Below are 21,164 nucleotides of genomic sequence, written 5' to 3' on the forward strand. Positions count from 1 at the left end.
CTAAGATTTTTGTGATTTTGTGAGTTGTTCATTTGATAAATGATAATTAAGCACTTCCCAAGTGAAAAACATTATACCATGAATGGGTGGTTTAGAGGAGAGATCAGAGGATAAGACATCTTTCTGCCCTCAAGCAGCTTACACTCTGGTAGAGGGATTAAGAGATAGGAGGAAGAGTGGAAGCTGGAGGATAAAATAGATGTGCTGACTTCAAGGGAAATAGAGTGGAGGACTGAGACTTCAAGAGAATATCAATCACTTTTGAGTGTACAGTGTTGAGAACTCACTGAGATGAGTGGATAGGGCACATTCACACTGTTATTTATATAGTCCTAAGGAAGCTCCATCACTGAGGTGGAGATGGAGTAAGGCAGGAAGTATTTAGGCACTAACCAAATGTTGGCTTTGAGGGGCCATTGTAAGTTGGAAAGAGGTAAGGAACAGCTGGAAAAATGATTTCTACTTATAACCTTCTGGAAAACAGAAGTTGAATTCTTTTTTTTTTAAATTTGTTTTAAGGCTTTGGCAGGATTGAAGGCAGCTGAGCAAGCTAGTATCCTATTAAGAGACAAAGCCTGCTATTAATAAAACCCTGATCAGGACTCCCAAAAGGACAGGTGGTGAGCAGGTGGCAAAGAGGCAGTTAGGCATGAGAGTTAGTCACAAGAACAACAGAGGACTGAGGTCCTTGCTTCTAGTAAGCTTGGCAGGCAGAGGGAATTTTGCAGTGATCTGACAAAAAGGGTGTTCTGTTTCCATTCTTGCCAGTGATGATTAACAGCTGTTTGTGTGCAAAATGAAGACTGAATTCTCCACTAGCAGAGAAGGTGCAAGGGCTGGACAACTGGTATTCCCACTGCTTCCCCCACAACTTTGCTGGCTATCAAGGAGACTGAAAAGTTTTTTGGAAGGGCGAAAATGTTGCTTCAAAGGGAAAACAAAAATAAGAAGCCTTGTATCTTCACATGAACAAAAATTGGAGGGGAGACAAATATAGCGTAGAGAATGACCACAGAAACTTTGGAGATATTTTTATTGTTGTTCTAGTCCTTGAGGGAACTCCTACCAATAACAAATGTAGATTTATCATTATCATCATCATCATCTTATTATCACATTTATATTTTATATTATATTAATGATACTTCTCAATATATTTTATAAAATATAAATATACAGCACATATCCAATATGAATATATTAATATATCAAATAAATATTGAATATATTACATCAGATAATGAATTATACAACCTCAAGCAAGTCATTTAACCTCTCTGTGTCTCAGGTTCCTCATATAAATTAACAAATATTAAGTATTTTGGTGACCTTAAAGCACTATATAAAGACTAGCTATTGTTATTAAGAATTATTATTAATATAACAGAAATATCAAAATAGTAATAGATTTAATATATAATGTATTATATATAATAGTGTATCATACTATATAATCATACTATTTTATATTGTATAATATGTCATATGATGTTCCCACTGCCTCTCCCTCAACTTTGCTGGCTATCAAGGAGAATGAAAAGTTCTTTGGAAGGGCGAAAATGTTGCTTCAAAGGGAAAACAAAAATAAGAAGCCTGGTATCTTAACATGAACAAAGATTGGAGGGGAGACAAATATAGCATAGAGAAGGACCACAGAAACTTTGGAGATATTTTTATTGTAATTCTAGACCCTGAGGGAACTTCTTGTTATAGACTCCTACGAATAACAAATGTAGATTTATCATCATCATCCTGTGGCAGGATTTAAGTCAGTTCTTCCTGACTTAAGGCCCAGCACTCTATCCATTGTGTCTTTTAGTTTTACCTATGCTTTTACTTATTACTTTAGAGCTATGTGGGCAAGCCTATGGCAGACGTACCAGAGAGGGCTGCTCCTTTCCCCCTCTCCTGAGGATATTTCTCACATCACTCAACATGGGAATGCTTCCTCCCTCCCCTGTCTGGGGTAAGGCAAGGGGCTTACATGTGGCACGAGGGTTGCAGTTTGGGCACTTGGTCTCTAAAAGGTTCACCATCACTGCCTGAAAGAATAGCCTGGGAGTAGCAAGAGGTTAAATGCCTTGTTTGGGGCTACTCAGATAGTACTTATCAGAGGTCCAACTTGAACCCACGTGTTCTCAATTCTAGAGTTAATTCTCTAAAGCACTACATCATACTCTAATCACTACACCAAAGCTAAACCCTAGGAAAGGAAGCAACTTTTTGTGGCCTAGGAAATAATAATGTGGATACCTAAGTGCCACCCTGATAAAGATCAACCTGATACTGGTAAGAGGAAGAAGAGATGAGTAGTGCTCTGAGTAACTTCCTGCTGAGGAATATGGAGAAAAACCATATTTCTACTTAATGTGAATACTGTGAAAGGGAATTCTTGGTTCTCTGTGAGTTCACACCTTACTTGATGCTAGGTGAGAACAAGCCAGAAATTTAAGAGTTCACACACTCAGAAAGGTATGATTCCAAAGGTGAGAACTCAGACAATTTGGAAACTGTGATTGGCCCCCATGAAAAAGGGCAGGGACAGGAAACCACCATAAAAGCCATGAAAATCCCTGAGGAGGGGGTCTGGTGAAAGAGGTCTGGTGAAAGAGGCTAGCAGAGAGTGGACTCCAAGAAGAGAGTCACTCCAAGAAGTAGAGAGTGAACTCTAAGAAGAGAATCACTCTAAAAAGGAAGCCGGCTTCAAGAAGAAGGTCAGCTCAAAGAAGAAAGTCAGCTTCAGGAGTCACCTTCAGCTCCAGTCATTGTCTTGGGTGAGTAAATAACTGGTTTTCTCTTCCTGTCTTCTGGAGTTAGTTTAATTCTGATTGAAGGTTAACAAGTCCTGGCTGAGCCAAGCACTGGAACAATATTTAGTTAGATAGGCTAATGTCTTTTCTATCATTTTGTATTTCACTACTTTATAAATAAAAGATTTATAATTTTCATATATTTAGCCAAACCATTAATTTTAACACTTACAATACTATGGAAGTAAGTCCTACCTGAGATGAGACAGAGACACTTATGATTTGTCAAGCCTTCTAGTCCTTATCTACCCACTTCCACTGATTCATGTGTAGACATCTGACATCATCAAAAAGAATTAGAAAGCACTAATAATGAACTCTTTCTTGAGCAAGAAACTTGTGACCTCAAGGGCTTAGGTGGTATTTTCATCACTGCTATTGATTAAAGGAAGGGGTTTTAGAAGAGAGAGAAAGAGTTGGAAAATCAACACTTCATTCAGGGTGCTTTAGAATAAGATTTTGGTTTCTGGACCAGAACTTAAAATACAGAGATGATAGACTCTTGGCCAGGAGTGGAGGGCAGCTAGTAATAACCAGTAAAATATATATTCACTCAGAATGTTACAAATCTGATCAAGAAGGTTTTAAAGTGAAAGTGGAGGGAGAGGGAGAAAGTTGCCCCTATATATCTGTCAAGCCAGATACCACAGAGAATAATAGGAACAACGAAAGAGTAATATTAGTCCAGAACTCAATAATTTAGAGGAAATAGTGTCCTAGAAGAAATCTAGCAATTAAAACTCCCTGCTAGACATAAAAAAATGTGCAAAGTCAAGGTAAAGATGAACTAAAGAACTGATTTAAAGGAAGCAACTAGAAAAATCTGACTACATTTGTTGTTTCCATTTACCTCCTACTCACATACCTTGAAATATAGCTTGTTTCCACCATTTGACTGAAACTGTTTAAGGTAAGTAACGATCTTTTTTTTTTTTTTTACAAAATTACTAAATCTGATGTTCTTTATGAATTTTCAATAGGACCTTTCTGCAACTTTTGACATTTTGGACCATCCCCTCTTCCTAGATTCTCTTTCCTCCATTAGCTTTCTTGATAATTCTCTCTCCTGGATCTCCTCCTATTTATCTGAATGCCCCTTCATTCATCCACTCCCCCGACTGACGGTATTCCTTATGAAATGCAATTCTCTTCTTTTCTCTTTATACCTCTGTCTCTCTGCCTGTCTCCCTTTGTACACAAATACACATACATACTTAAATATACACATACTATTCCGGCGATAGAAATGAAAAACGCAATTTATTCAATGTTTACAATGTGCCAGACACTTGTCTGGGGATACAAACACAATAAGCAAGCAAACAAGACAGTACCTGCCCTGAAAGAGTGTATATTCTAATGGAGGAAGGCTACACATATAGGAGAGTTAGAATTTGAAGTTACCTAGGAAAGGGCATGACAACCTGCTTCTGACTCTGACCTTATAGAGAGTTAAGGTCCCAGGGCAGGGAGTGCCAGTTCTTTTGGGAGATATAGGAAAACTAGAGTGTCTCCAGTTTCCAGAGTCCATTATTGCTGTCCTATTAACTCCCAAATGTATATATTCACTTTAAGCTTTAAACTCTTTCCCTTAGTTCTGATTCATATGATTAGCTGGCTGATGGGCATTTCCAAAGGGACATCCAAAAAGCATATCAAATTTGATATGACAAAAAGACAACTCATTATCTTTTCCCTTAAACCAATCTTTCTTTCAAACCTTCCTATCTCTGTTGAAGGTACTATTATGCATCTAGCAATTCAGGTGACTGAATAGACAGATGACTCCAGAGTCATCCTTGACTCCTTATCTTCCCTCATCTGCCACAATCCAACCGATTGCCAAGTCCAATGAATTCTAACTCCTTAATATATCTTGCGTCCATCCTATTCTTTCTAGTCACAAAGTTACAAGACCTAGTTCAAGTCTTTATCACCTTTTCCCTGGACTATTCCATTAATTGATGTTTATGCTTACAATCTTTCAGTCAGTTAATTGAATGACAAATAAACATTTGTTAAGCACCTCCTATGTGCCAGGCACTATACTAAGTGTTAGATCTCCCCAGTTCAACTCATCCTTTATACAGCTGCCAAGATACTTTCTTCCTTACACCTAGGTCTAACTATGCCACTCCCCTATTTAAGAAACTTTAGGATTTCCCTTTTGCCTCTAAGAGAAAATAGAAACTTTTTTTTTAAACCCTTGTACTTTGGTGTATTGTCTCATAGGTGGAAGATTGGTAAGGGCGGGCAATGGGGGTCAAGTGACTTGCCCAGGGTCACACAGCTGGGAAGTGGCTGAGGCCGAGTTTAAAATAGAAACTTTTCATCCTGACATTTAAAATCCTTAATGGGGTGTGTGGCTCTACCCATACTTTTGCAAATTTAATTCATATTACTCTACACAGTGTAAATTCCAGAGAAACTATCATACTATGGGCTTCCTGAGCTTGTCATGATATCTTCTGCCTTTGTGTCTTTGCAAAGTATATACATATATACAAAACATGCCTGTGAAATGTGCTTACAGAATCAGAGAATTGGAAAGAATCTCTGTATTCCAGATCTATCTCATTCAACCCATAAACCAAAGGACTCTACTATGACATACCCAATAAATGGGCATCCAACTTCTTCTTGAGAATCTCCAAGGAAGGAAATTCATCATCTCTTTAAGCAAACTGTCCCACATTTGGACAGCTCTAATTGCTAGGAAGCATTTCTTGATATCAAGCCTTAAAAAATTCTTGTTGGGGCAGCTAGGTATTATGGTGGATAGAGCACCAGGCCTGGAGTTGGGAGGGCATGGGTTCGAATTTGACCTCAGGCACTTAGTTATGTGACCCTGGGCAAATCGCTTAACCCCAATTTGCCAGTTCTGGTGACTCTTTTGTCTTAGGAATGATACTAAAACAGTAGGTAAGAGTTTTAAAAAATATATTTGTTGACTTGACCTAGCACAATGATTTGCACACAGTATGTGTTTCATAAATGCTTAATGACTGAATGAATATGTTAGATTCCAAAACTATTACCAGAATTTAGGAAGATGACTAAAATATGTCTATGAAAGGTTATATTTTATTCAAAAGGAGCAGAATAGAGAAAAAGCATATAGAGTACTACTGAATATTAAGAAGATATAGTCATGCGAGGAAAATTAGGAGCTTGAAAGAGGAAGGACATAGGAAGTATTGGAGTATGGTTCAATGAAGGCAAAAACAGAAGTTATATTTTCATGAGAGCAAACCACCAGAGACAATGTGATAAAGTGAGCAGAGAGCTAATCGAGGGTCAGAAAAAAACCTGAGTTCAAGTCATACTTCAGACACATTTTGGCTATAGGACAGAGCAAGTCCTAGGCAATTCTCTAAATGTATAACTTGCCTAGCAGTTGCTTCTTTACATTGCTAAAGAGGATTTCCTCTGCACCAATGAAATCTGAGATCCAAACCAAACCAAACCAAAATAAATAAATGCCAACAACAACCAACCCATAGCAATAAAAACAAAAAGTGCAAATACCAGTCAGAATGAAGAAATCAGTGAGAAGTTAGGAAAGCAATCACATGTTTGGCATGGAGACTTGATGGAAAACTGAAATTTTCTGAACATCTGTTTGAGTTCACCCTTTGCCAAGAGCACCTGATAACTTCTTGCCTTGTCTTTGGATTATTTATGTCTGCAAAAGATCGAGTTAAGTGAAGAACAAACCTCCTATTCTGGATCTGGTTCAGATTAATAAAGAGGAGCTTTGAGAATTGCTATAGGAAAAAATGGAACCTGGAGAAGAAGTGAATATTTCATCTTAGATTTTTTGACAAAGAAGAAATGAAAAGCTGGGCACAGTCTGACATATACTCTAGATTTTGGAAGAGCAGATTGCAAATGGAGAAAGGATAAATATGGTCCAAAATTCTACAGAGGAAATTGGTCCAAGAAAAATAGGATGATCTACAAAATTAAATGATGAAGGTCTTAAAAACAAATGAGTGGGGGTAGCCGGGTGGCTCAATGGATTGAGAGTCAGGCCTAGAGACAGGAGATCCTAGGTTCAGATCTGGCCTCAGATACTTCTTAGCTGTGTGACCCTGGGCAAGTCACTTAACCCCCATTGCCTAGCCTTTACCACTCTTCCTCCTTGGAACCAATATATAGTATTGATTCCAAGAGGGAAGGTAAGAGTTTAAACACACACATACACACACAAACATACACAAACACACACACAACAAAAAAGAAATGGGCAGGTAAGTGGGGCAGAGCAGAGAATAGAGTCCTGGATCTGGAGACAGGAAGAAGAGTTTTATTGAGTTCATATTTGGCTTCAGACATGTATTTGTTGTGTAACTCTGGGCAAGTCACATAACCCTGTTTGCCTCAGTTTCATCATCTATAAAATGATGTGCTTTACAAATGTTATCTTATCCTCATAACAACTCTGGGAGGCAGATGCTATAATACTAATTTTTCAGAAGAAGAAAGTGAGACAGACTAAGGCTAAGTGATTTGCCCAGAGTTACACAGGTAGTAAGTGTCTGAGGCCACATTTGAATTCAGATCTTCCTGACTAGAGACATACCATTCTAGCCACTGTGACACATAGTTATCTTGTGTATTTATTTATGATAATGCTATTTATCTACCATGATTCCTTTTTTTCTTAAAAAAAATTTTTTTTTTATCAAATTGTGTAGAGCATATTGGATAGACTACTGACTAGAAGCCTGAAAGGTCTACGTTCAGATTCTTCTTCTGATACTAATTGTGTGACTTGTGATATCTTTCTTAAACTTCATTGTTTGTTTGTTTTGTTTTTCTTTTTTTTTTTTTTTGGTGTTGTAAGTTTTTTTCCCTTTGTTCTTTGTTCTGAATCCATATCATCTATCCTTAATGTGTATCGTTTCTTAACATAGAACATGATGACATTGTATTAGATGGCTTTCATGAACCCTTTCAGTTCTTAATCTACTATCTTGGGATTTTTTTTTTGGTTGTTATTTGTATCACAGTTTATTTCCAGATATTACCAATGAATTAGCACAGCATCTTACAACCACAACCAGCCATTAAGCAAAATCAGCTGACACAAAAGCCATGTCTCATAATACCTTCAATATCCCAGAGTCATAGCTCCCCACATCATTACTGAAAGCAAGGACATGCCCAACTTCAATCTCTTTTTTTTTTTTTTTAATTTTAAATCCTTACCTTCCAGAGTAGATTCAATATTGAATCTGAGCTGATGGGAGAAAAGTCCTAGAGGTTCTTTCTTCTAGATCCTTGTGTTTAGATAGTTGCCACAGCACTGGGCACTGAGGATGACATTCCTACCGCCAGTGCCTGGGACCCTGCCCTGCTAATAAGCAGGGTAGGTTGTTAGGTCAACTTGTGGGCTCTTCAGTATTGATAATGGAGGCTTTTCTACTTGTCCAAATCTAGTCCCTGCCTGGCCCCTGAGAGGAGACCAAGGACAGACAGAGCTGGGAAAGGAAGAAATAACTGGGATTGCCTAACTGATTGAAAGTAAAAAACCAGCAGGCTAAGCCCTGGAATAGACTAGACACGTTGCTAATTCAGATCAGCACCTGCTCTGCAACTCAATACTCTTGAGAGCTGCTCTAGAAACCCTGGGAAGGCAAATGACTTGTCAAGGTCACGCAGCCAGTAAATGGCAGACAAAGGACTTGCCACACTGCCTCTGTAACTGAAGAAAAACAGAAGTGCCCCATCTACTGCTTTACCAGGGTAGGGCTTTCTATTTGAGTCAAATATCTCCTACTTATCCTTTTAGCTCCCTCCATTTTTCTAAGCCCCGGAAGGGAATAGTATGTTGTCCCTCTTGTTTTGTACATGGAAAACATCCCACCCTTCCTTGTCGTGTATGTCAGTGAGTCTCTTATCTTATCTATTTATATTCCTCAAGGCCAACAAAAGCTTAGAACATAAAAACACAAAAACAAAACAAAAAACCCCAACAAACTAACAAACAAACAAAGCAAAAAAACTAAGGGGAACTCTTGAATCCAGGACCTCCTATCTCTGGACTTAGCTAACTTAAATCTTAAAAAGAAATGTGTAAGGGGCAGCTAGGTGACTCAGTGGATAGAGAGCCTGGCCTAGAGATGGGAAGTTCTAGGTTAAAATCTGACCTCAGAAATTTCCTAGCTGTGTGACCCTGGGCTAGTCACTTAACTCCTCTTGTATAGCCTGGTGATTCCCAAAGTGGGTGCTACTGCCCCCTGACTTGGGCACCCAAGTAATGCAGTAATGGGGGGGTAGTGATGGTCACAGGTGCATTTATCTTTCCTATTAATTGTTATTAAAATTTAATTAAAAATTAATTTCCAGGGGACTAAGTAATATTTTTTCTGGAAAGGGGGCGGTAGGCCAAAAAAGTTTGGGAACCACTGGACTAGCCCTTACCACTCTTCTGCTTTGGAATCAATACACAATATTGATTCTAAATGGAAAGTAAGAATTAAAAAAAAAGAAATGTGGAGACTATGGAATCAATGGCAAATAATTTGGACAAAAGCAAAAGAGTAGAAAGTCAAATGTGCATAATATAAGGACTACTATAGCTCAAAATAAATTATTATTGGTAATAAATTTTAAGAGCAGCAAAAGGACTCATTTTTCTACGTGGATGGAAAGAGGATAATCAAGGAAAGAACAGGAGTACTATTAGGGTGTACATAGTGATGAGAATGGATGATTGAGAGAAAGCAGAATGACTCAACTCTTTTTTCACTTATGTTTTGTTTACCAAGGGAGAATTAGCTTAAAAATTAGAACAATAGTGGATAACAAAGAGTTGAAATCAAAGATGTGAGATGATAAAATAACTCCTCAATAAATTAAAGCCATTAGCTCCCCCCATCAATTATGTTAAAAGATACAAAAAAGCTAGCAAACTGATTCTTAAACTGGTTATCTTTTAAAAAAAACATATTTTATTTCCTCCCCAATAATGTGTAAAAAATTTTAAACATTGATTAAAAAAAAAGAATTCTAAATTCTATCTTTCCCTCCTTTCAGTTATCTTTTAAAAATCACAGTGAATCACAGAGCTGCAGAGTCAGAGACAGACAAATATCTTGGTTTTCAAAATAGGAAAGAATAAAGTTTTTGGAGTATTACCAAGTGACCTTGACTTTAATTTTTTGCAAAATTCTAATGTAAGGACAGTTTCTTGATTAATTTGATGAGCAAACCAGGAGATAAAAACTTTGATTGGAACTTTAATTGTCCATATCCTTTTCCCTATGTAGAATGGGTGGATCCTTGAGTACTTTGTAAAGAGGACAAAAGATAACCTGATCAAGGTTCAGTGACTGGAGTTGTCCCCAAGATGATGGGAAGCACTCTATTGAGAGGAACCATCCTTTTTGCTGCCTGTAACAATAAGATGGCAGAACTTCAGTTTGTTTTTGGCTCTTTTCTCCCCTTATCTTTAGCTTTTCTTCTGGAAGAGGATCATTACTCTGCTTTGGGGATAGAAGCACAGAAGAATTGAATATACTTGCTTACATAGACTAAGAGTTTCTGAGAGTGAGCTATTAAAAAAAATCTATAAAAGGTAGGACTGGACTGGACTAGATCTCTAGGGTACCTTTTTCTTCTAAAAATCTATGACTCATCATGTTCATTATCTTAAAAGTTCTATTGATACTTTATATTTGCATAATGCTTCTTGCTTTTCAAGGTCTTCAACATTTTAAATGGAACATGGTGTTATGGAAAGGACATTGGATAACAATTCAGGAATCCAGGGCCCTAATTCTTGCTCTGTTTCCTTTGTCATCTCCCTGTCTAGGACCTAGCCTTCCCATTTACAAAGTGAACTGGTCAGATTCGATGAAATTTGAGGTATTCCCACAAGTATTTTAACACATTTAAGACATCCATTTACAACTCACAAAATAACTGAAATTCAGTTAAAGGAGTTATTATCTCCATTTTACAGATGCAAAAATCAAGGCCCAGAGAGAAAAAGGGGTCTATTCAAAGTTACTCACAGAGCAAGCTATGGCAACACTAAAACTAGAACATAACTCCCTTGTTTTCCAGTGAAAGGTTCCATCATTGATACATCTAATCTTTTTTTTCTTTTAAAAATTTTCCTTTGTTTTGAAATTTATTTTTACATGAATTTATTATCTTTCCCCACACCCATCCATCCATCTATCCATCTATCCATCCACACACTCATCTATCCCCTTTAAACAATTAAAAAACATAACAAATATATATATATATATATATATATATAATTTAGGGAAGCAAATGCCCACATTGGCCATGTCCAAAAATGTATGTTCTATTCTGCATTTTAATTCCATTACCTCTCTGGTAGGAAGTAGGTAGCATGCTTCATTAAAAACAAAAACAAAAACAAAAAACTTCTTACTTTCTATTTTAGTTCAAAATTGTGTGTGGGTCCCAAGACAGAGGAGTGAAAAGGACTCCAGTGATTCCCAAAGTGGGTACCACCGCCCCCTGGTGGGTGCTGCAGCGATCCAGGAGGGCGGTGATGGCCACAGGTACATTTGGAGGCGGTGAATAACTGTAAGGTGGCGGTGATAGTATGTGACAGGGGGCACTAAGTAATATTTTTTCTGGAAAGGGGGCGGTAGGCCAAAAAAGTTTGGGAACCACTGGACTAAGCAATGGGGGTTAAGTGACCTCACCAGGGTCACACAGTTCAGAAGTATCTGAGCCACATTTGAAGCTAGGACCTCTTGTCTCTGGACCTGGCTCTCAATCCACTAAGCCACCTAGCTGCCCCTGCATGTTTCATCTTAAGACAGCCAATCATAATTAATTAACAAGCATTTATGAAACACTTATTTAGTCCTCTACATTCTCAGCTATCTTTTCATTGATTGGAGTTCTTAAGTCTTTCAATGCTGTTTTTCTTTCTAATGTGGATGTCATTGTAAAAATTGTTCTAATTCTGTTCACTTTACTCTGTCATTTCATGGAGGCCTACTTAGTTGGCTCTGAGAATGTCATTTAGTCATTTCTTTTTTTAAAAAACTCTTACCTTCTGTCTTAGTAACACTACATCAACAATACAACAATAAATCTTTTTGTGTATATAAATTATTTTCCTCTATCTTTCCATCTTTTTGAAGTATAAACCTACTGGTTCTATTACTGGGCCAGAGGATATGGAGTGATTTTGTGGGCATGCTTCCAAATTATTTTCCAAAATGGCTGAGCTGTTTCATAGCTCTACCAACAATGTTTTAGTTTACCTGTCTTCTCACCGTCCCTCTAACATCTGTCATTAAAAAAAAGCTCAACCACTTAACTTTTGTTTTAGAATTGATACTAAATATTTGTTCTAAAGCAGAAAAGCAAAGGGTAAGCAGTTGGGATTTAGTGAATTAGGAAGTGTCTTAGGTCAGATTAGAACCCAGGACCTCCCATCTCCATGCCTGCTGCTCTTTCCCTTGAGCCACCTAGTTGTTCCTCTAACCCCTTTTTTTTTTTCACCTATCTTTTTAAGAGTGAATTTTTCTAGTCCAAGAAATTGGAGCAGCCTGATCCTGAGAAAGCACATAAAAGCTACATATTCTGACCCATAGGAACCCAGAAAGGAATTTGTGGACAATATCATTCCTAAACTCCTGTCTTCTTGTTAATGGAAAGGAGATTTTTTAAGCAACGTTATACCAGAATATAGCTTTTTAGTAAGAATAGGAAGATTTTTCTGAGCAGTATTGGCTTGAGGGTTGCCTTGTGAGTAATCACTCTAAATTTTAGAATTTGGGACCTGACTTTCTAAAGAGAGAAAGAGAGTTCCTAAGTGGCATGCCTCCTGTTAGGAGAGAAGGAAAACCCTAATAGTGGAAGAGTAGCAGTAGAGGTAATCAAGTTATGACACAGGGGATCAACCCTTGTCCTTTTTTTGGGTACTATTACAATGAATTCATTCCTTTCCAGGAGAGTAGCAAGAAGGTGGAGTCCAACCACCAAGTGGAATGATGAGTTAGGAAATGAGCAAGACTTTTTAAGAGGGAAGGACTTAATTAGAATGTCGAGGTTGCCCCAGTAGCAACTTCAAATTTAGTTTCTATTTGAGGAGGCATCTAATATCCATCCCACGAGAAAGGGAGAATTATTTTGATTGCTTAGGACCAACTGTCAATGCTTTCTGTGTTTCCTGAATGTTTATAGGCTCCTGGGAATCCTCTGTACCCTCTGGGGAGGGAGAATAATGATTGTTCCTCCTTTGGTTTGCATTTTTTACATTTTATGACTGTGCCTTTTATGAGGACTGAAGTCCACATTTAGGGAAATTTAAATGTGAGAGATATACAAATTCTATTCAGGGACTTCTCAGACTAAATTCTGAATGGAGGTATAACAAGCAGGAGAGAAGCTCACCTCTTAGAATTTCTACTAAGATTAGATCCAGTCTGTGTGCCCCGAGACAAAGATTCTACTAGAATGGTGGGTGAATATTAAGCAAAGAAAGTGGGTCTATTAAGGATTATTGGCTTTTTCAAGTAAAATCAGATTAATCGTAGTTCTCTTTTTGACAATATTTCCTCCCCCCTCCCCCCCCCCCACTGGCAGGACAAGAGAATGCTACAGTCATGGTTATCTTGGATCCCCATAAAATATTTGACTAAGTCTCTCATACTCAGGGACAAGATGGAGAAATGTGAATTAGCTGATGATGTAGGTGATTTGGAACTGTCTAAATAACTCAACCCCAAATGTAGTAATTAATGTGCTGATATCAATGTGGAAGGAAATCTCTAGGGAAATACCCCAGAGATCAGAGTTTGACCTCATGTTGTTTAACATTTTAATCAATCACTGATTTGATTGAAGGAAGAGACATGTACAGTGCATTTCACTAGGGAATTCTCCCAAATTTTATTCATTTATTTATTTTTTTATGTGGTAGATATTTCTTGATCATTTAATCATAAAGGACATTTACAATTCAAACAAACATAACTAAATCAGAATCTTTTTAGAAATTGACTACTTCCTTTTTAAAAACACCAATTTTACAAAGGATTCTTTTTCATCAAGCTCTTCTGCTTCTTTTAAAATGCTGGACAACCGTTTCATCTTCATCTTCTTGATTAAAAAAATCACATCTTTTCAAGCAGACCCAGCCCTCACCGTACTTTGCCATGAAGGGAGAGCAGTGAACTTTAAGGATTGCTGAAAAGCAGCTCATTTTTTGGAAGGAAAAAGTTTATTTTTAAAAAAAATTGCCTTCCTTCCTCATAACAACTATGTTTTCATGGTCATAGATAATCTAGAGGAGTCCAAGGAGGAGAAAAAATGGCTAGTTGGTTTTTCTTTGAGCTGATAAAGTTAGCAAGATTCCCCAGGCAGAAGTGGGGCTTCCCTGGAAAAAGAAAGTGGAGGACAGATAATCCTTTTTGGAATCTGCCATGTAGCAGTGCTTTTGGAATCAGTGAGGCAGATCTATAGAGATGATCTGGAAGAGAAGGTCCTGGACCATGTGGCTGCCATGTCATTAGACTTCTCATTCTACTAGAGTTGTAGGTACAACAAAAGAGAAGTTAGTGGGAAGAAGTGAAAGGAAGTTATAGCAACAAGGAGTCCCCAGAAAATGGGCAATATAGCCTCTGTCCTTGGCAAGTTCTGGATATTGGGCAACCCCAGCACCTATGGGGCTGCTGAAATGTGTATTAGGCCATACTTTACATTCCCGATATGAATGGCTGTGGATAAAGGCATAGAGATGAGAGATAACTAGCACATGGGGCAACAGTGTATGATCTCAAACTATCTCCACAATCTATAGAAATGGGCAGAATGTAATAAGAGGAAATTGAAAATGAATAAATATTATGTGCCACACTTTCATTAAGAAAATTACACTAGTGGGGGCAGCTGGGTAGCTCAGTGGAGTGAGAGTCAGGCCTAGAGACAGGAGGTCCTAGGTTCAAACCCAGCCTCAGCCACTTCCCAGCTGTGTGACCCTGGGCAAGTCACTTGACCCCCATTGCCTACCCTTACCACTCTTCCACCTATGAGACAATACACCGAAGTACAAGGGTTTAAAAAAAAAAAAAGAAAGAAAATTACACTAGTATGAGTCAAGGGAAGTGTGGTCATATACAGTTGATGTGAAAAAAAAAATCTAGGAGGTTTTAGTGGACAAAAGCTCAATATAAGTCAACATGGCAATGAGCCCCAGAATACCCTACTGTGACCTGAGGCTGCATTTAAGAAAGCTGCAATATTTAGGCCCAGGGAGGTGATAGTCTCACATCTAAAGTGTTGCATTTGGTTTTGAGATTGTGTTTTAGGGAGGAAACAAGCATTTACTAAGTGCCTACTATGTGCTAGGCGCTGTGCTGAGCACTTTACAAATAAGTTACCAACAGATCTTCCCAGAAATCTTGGAAAGTAGAAAACTGAGGCAGGTGAGCTAAGCGATTTGTCCAAGGTCACATAGCTAGCAGTGTCTGAGGAAGAATATGTATTCATATCTTCCCCAATCCAGGCCCAGTGCTCTATGCACTGTACCAGCTAGCTGTTGCTAAGGACATTGGTAAATTAAGAGAGTATTTAGAGGAAGACAGGTCTTGAGAGAATGGTATCTGAAGGTTAATTGAATGAACTGGGAAATGTCTATGCTGGAAAAAACAAGCCTTAGGAAGAACATGACAGCTATCTTCAGAGAGCAGCTAGGTGGCACAATGGATGGAATGCTGTGCCTGGAGTCAGGAAGACTCATCTGTCTGAGTTAAAATTTGGCTTCAGATCCTTCCTAGCTATGTGACCATGGGCAAATAATTTAACCAGTTTCCCTCAGTTTCCTCACCTGTAAAATGAGCTGGAGAAGGAAGTGGCAGACCAGTCTGCTATCATTACCAAGAAAATCCAAATGGGGTTGGTCCTGAAGAGTTGGACACATCTCAAACAACTGAACAAGAACAAGAACAAGACAACTGTCTTCAATGTCTTTTATGCAGAATTTAGAATAGGGATCAATCTTGTTCTTGGCCCAAGAAAGCATAACTATAAACAATGGGAGGAAACCAGAGAGACAGTAAGAGATTTTAACTCAGATCTTCTGAACAATTAGAGTCTTCTAAAAGTGGCATGGGCTGCCTTTGGAGGTAGTGGACCCAGTGTCTAAGTGAAAGAAGGATGTTCACTTGTCATCCATGCCATAGAGGAGATTTTTGTTAGGTATAGGTGGACTAGATGACTGCTGTGAACTTTTTGTACTCTGATGTTTTTATAGGATCACTGATTTTTGTGATTTTGCTTCAGGAACCCAAATGCTTGGTTTTTCCTTTTTAATCACACCAGTGAGCATATTTTCCTTCTTCCCACTCCCCACATTTGCAGACTCATTCAACTGAAGATCCTTAATGAGTCCCAGGGATTGCCATATCAGGGCTCAGTTCTGTTGGGAGAAGACTTCAGCTGTTCCTATTTCCTCTAGTTCCAGTCTTCAGGACAAGCTGAGAGAGGCCAGCTCTGAGGAAAGCAGATCTCTTATTCATAATCTCTTGACAAACCCCCTCCTCTGCTTCACCTCCAGACCATGCTCACTCAAGCGACCTGGGGGAATATGAAGACTTGGCAAGTAACCCTGATGGATAATGGTGTCTGGGCATTGGGTCCTGGAGTCATAAATGGGGTAAGAATTCATTATCTTTGAACTGTTGTTTTATAGTACTACAACTCTGCACTCTCCCCTCAAGTCACCAAACTGGGAAAATTGGGCATCCCTAGAAAACAAATAAGGTTAATGGAATGCTCCAGAACCAATTTCTTTCAGAGATCTTTCTTCTTCCTTCTTCCCCATCTTCACTCCCATCTTCTTTCTCCTTTTCCTCTCTTCTCTATTATGTTCCAACCTCCTTTTCCCTCTTTCTTATCCTTTCTCCTCTCTTCTCTTTCCCTACGAAAATTTTAAAGACCTTATACAAGGTGATGAATTAGATCCTGAATTGGGATCCCCCAAAAGGATAAGATGTGGTCTTTTCCATCCAGGAGCTTAAAATCCAGCAGAATAGCTAGCACATATACAAAGACCTGTTATACACAATAGCATATGATAAGGGAAAGGATCAGAACATGGACAAAAACTAGCATTTTTAGATTGACAAAGTGTCTTCCTCACAACAACTCTTTGAGTAGGATAGTGTAAGTATGATTCTCATTTTACTGAAAAGGACATTGAAATTGAAAAGAGGGGAGGGATATGACTAGAAGCTAATAGATGGTGCAGTGGTTAAAGTGCTGGGCCTGGAATCAGGAAGACTTGAGTTCCAATCTAATTTCATACATTTCCTAACTGTGTGACCTGGGAAAATTACTTTTTTTAAAAAAAAAATTCTTCCTTCCTTAGTTTCCTCAATTGTAAAATTGGAATCATGATAATATTTACCTCTCCAAGTTTATTGTGAGGATCACATAAGGTAAAATGTGTAAGTACATAGTGCCTGACACATAGTAGGTACTTAATAAATGCTTGTACCCTTTTATTGGAGTACCAAGGAGGGAGAGAGATGACTTTCAGTTAGGGTACAAAGAAAGGCTTCATGGGAGGTTATAGTGAAGTTGTGAAACTGAGGCTAGGTACAGCACCTCTATAGGTAGAAATGAGGGGAAAGGAGAGATTGTTCAAGGTAGAAGGAAAATAGACTAGCATATGGAAAAGCATGAAAAGTTTCAGGTGTACTTGAGTATAAATCATTTAATAGCTTTTGGTCAGGGATTTCTGGAGTAAATCATGCCCTGTTCCACTATGATGGAGTTGTGAATTTCCTTTCTTCATTTTTTAGCTGGTGAGAGGCATCTCATGGTGTAATTAAAAGAACAACAGAGCAAGAGCCCTGGGTTTCAGTCACCATCTAGTCCACTAATCATTTATGGGGCCTTGGGTAAATTCCTTAAACTGACATAATTTCAGTTCCTTCAGGAAGTGGTTACTTGATTTCTAAGTTCTCAAGATAAATTCTGTGAGTCTGAAATGGAGGCACAGAGAATATGTGACTTGCCCAAAGAAGGGAAAGGGATGAGCATTTATTAGGTATATACTATGTGGTAGGTATGTGCTAAGTGCTTTAAAAATATCTTACTTGGAGATGCTCTTCAATTGGGGAATGGCTGAACAAATTGTGGCATCTATTAGTGATGAAATACTATTGTGCTATAAGGAATAATGAACTGGAGGAATTCCATGTGAACTGGAATGACTTCCAGGAATTGATGCAGAGTGAAAGGAGCAGAACCAGGAGAATCTTATACACAGAGAAGGATACACTGTGGCATAATCAAATGTAATGGATTTCTCTAGTAGCAGCAATGCAATGATTCAGTGAGGGGCTTATGAGAAAGAACTCTATCCACATTCAGAGAAAGAACTATGGGAGTAGAAACACAGAAGAACAATTGTCTTGATCACATGGTTTGATGGGGATATGATTGGGGATGTAGACTCTAAACGATCACCCTAATGCAAATATTAATAATATGGAAATAGGTCCTGATCAATGACATATGTAAAACCCAGTGGAATTACTCATTGGCTATGGGGAGGGGAGTAGAAATGGGGGGGGGAGGAGAGCGGAGGGAAAGAACATGAATCATGTAACCATGGAAAAATATTCTAAATCAATTAATTCAATAACATTTTTCAAAAAAAATCTCACTTGATTTTCACAAGTGATGTAGGTGCGATTACAATCCACATTTTATAGTCAAGGAAACTGAGGCAGAAAGAAGAGGCAATAGTCTCACATCTAAAATGTTGCATTTGGTTTTGAGATTTGTTTTAGGAAGGAAATAAGCATTTACTAAGTGCCTACTATGTGCTAGGCACTTTGCTAAGCACTTTAAAAATATCACATTTGTTCCTCAGAACAATCCCATGAGGTAGGTGCTATTATGAATCCCATTTTACAGATGAGTAAATCTAGGCAAAAAAAGGGTTAAGTGATTTTCTTCAGATCACATAGCTAGTATGAGTCTAGGGATTTGAACTCAAGTCTTGCTGTCTTGAGGCCCAGGGCCCTATAAATTGTTCCACCTACCTGCCTTCAAACTCTCACAAACCAGTGGCAAAGCTTGGACTAGACTAGAACAGTCTAGAGTGAGGAGGCTGCTGAAGGTCTGAGGGAGGAGGAATGGAGATGGGAGGAGGAGGTCTCTCAGGGCATTTGCTCAGTCCCAGTACTGGCAGAACAGTCAAGAGGAAGAGAAAACATTGCAATTCATTTGTGATTAAGATAGTGGGGAAGTGATTTGAGTAGGTGTGTCAATGAGCCACTGACCAAAAAGCAGAAAACATAGATCTGCCAACATGATGGGAAGTATTTGTCATCCAGTTGTATGGTCACGGATTGGGGGCTTATCAGCAGCTGCTGTTTTGTGAATCTGTGGCTTGCAAATTAACCACAGCATGGCTGAAATGAATTTAGAAGCTTGGTTGCTCAGACACTTCCCTCTCTGGTTGAGTTTTCACCCCTAGTTCCTTCCCCTTTCTGACACCAGCCTACATCCTACCTCCATCTGGAGTTCTTCTAGCAGATATGGAAGAGGCCATACATTCCATCTGACTAATACTGCTAAACTGTGAGATTGCATGAAGTGGGATGTTTATTCTGTACAGCCTTCATGTCTTTGCGTATCCTATTGCCTAGTTGACTTCTGACATTGTCACCAGTTCTGAGATTCTGTGATTCTAGAAGTATAAGATGGCAAGATCCTTTAAGATGATTAGTTGTTTGGCCCTGGACACACTTACCTTTTTCTTTTCTATAAAATGAACGGCATGGACTTGACCTCCAAAGTCTCTCAAGGTCTAATTTTGTTTCCTTATGATTGATCCATGTGATCTTAATTTCACGTAAAAACCAGGGAGCTAATGAAGCGTGATTTGCTTTAGGTTTGGAAGTATCTGGGGCCAAATTTGGATCCAGGATCACCTGTCTAAGATCACAAGTTGTAATCAGTAGAATGGGCATTCCAGCTCAGACCTTCTGATTTCAAATCTAGGATTATCTTCATTATACTTCACTGGGAAATGTGCTTTGCAAAATAAATGGTTATGTATAAATGTTACTTATTATTATTGTTATTATTTGATCATAAGAATACTGACTGCATTCAACAGACAGTAGAAGCAGTCTGGTATAACAGATAGAAAATTGGCCTTGGAGTCACGAAGAACTGGGGCCAAATCCTATCCCTGACCTTTAGTGGCTATATGATCCTGGATAAGTCATTTTAGCTCTCAGTGGTTCAGACAGCTCTCCCAAACTACAAATTATAGGGGAGATATCTGTCTGCTCTCTGGTAGGAATCTTGGTAGGAATTTCATCCCTGGGAGTTTCCTGTACTAAGGAAATCCTCTTCCCCTTCTCTCCTAATATCCCTCCTCCAATTATACAGTAAATGGGAGGGGAAGGTCTATAATGCTACCAGTGAGAAAGGATGTGAAAACCTTGATAGATTGGCCCATCTTTTGTTCTCAAAGTACCTGAGGCACTGAGCAACAATTCACGTTAAGCACATTATAACAGCAGACAATAGTATTGAAAATAACAGTATTAAAAAGAGAACCTCCAGGAAAGAAATGAAAAAAAAATTAATAAGCACAGGCCTGCACAACCGGAGGGCTGTTGGCATGCTTGGGAGAAATGTGATTTGTCTGAATCTGCTCATCAGTATAACCCCCGCCTGGCACAAAGAAGTCTCCTCCTCCCTTTCTCAACATCCGGGTAACATATCTTGAGGAGGAAGGGAATTAGTGATGAAGAGGTTTTACAAACAGCCACAGTGGAGCCCTCCCCCTCCCCCCCCCCCCCCCGGGCCTGGGGGCAGCCCAGGGTTCTGCCAAGAGACCCTGGCTCAGTTGTTCTGAGACTATAAATCTGCAGTCAATTTAACCCCTGAGGGACTAGAAATGGGTCTGACAGAGACTAAGGGCTGCTGCTTTCCCTGTCAGATAGAGATCTAGAGAAATGAGTTTTCTCTCTGAGGACCAAGATTCCTGAGAGGACCAGATGCCTCCAGGAAGCCCAAGCTGGAGAAAGTTAGGTCTCAGGGGACACCCAGACAATATTGTTGTTCCTACCATTTTGACTGTTATCTCCCAAGATATCAAGGGAAGTTCTGAAGGTCTAGCCAAGGCATCAGAGCACCTGTGCCAGATGTGGGGCAGCCTAAAAGAAAATGGTAATGGATGCTTATTGCAGCCAAAGGCAGCAGAATTTCCCCAGGCAACTCAGGAAAGACAAGAAACTAAAGTAAGGGGTGTGTGTGTGTGTGTGTGTGTGTGTGTGTGTGTGTGAGAGAGAGAGAGAGAGAGAGAGAGAGAGA

Source organism: Gracilinanus agilis, chromosome 4, assembly GCF_016433145.1.
Source record: "Gracilinanus agilis isolate LMUSP501 chromosome 4, AgileGrace, whole genome shotgun sequence".
Taxonomy (NCBI): Eukaryota; Metazoa; Chordata; class Mammalia; order Didelphimorphia; family Didelphidae; genus Gracilinanus; species Gracilinanus agilis.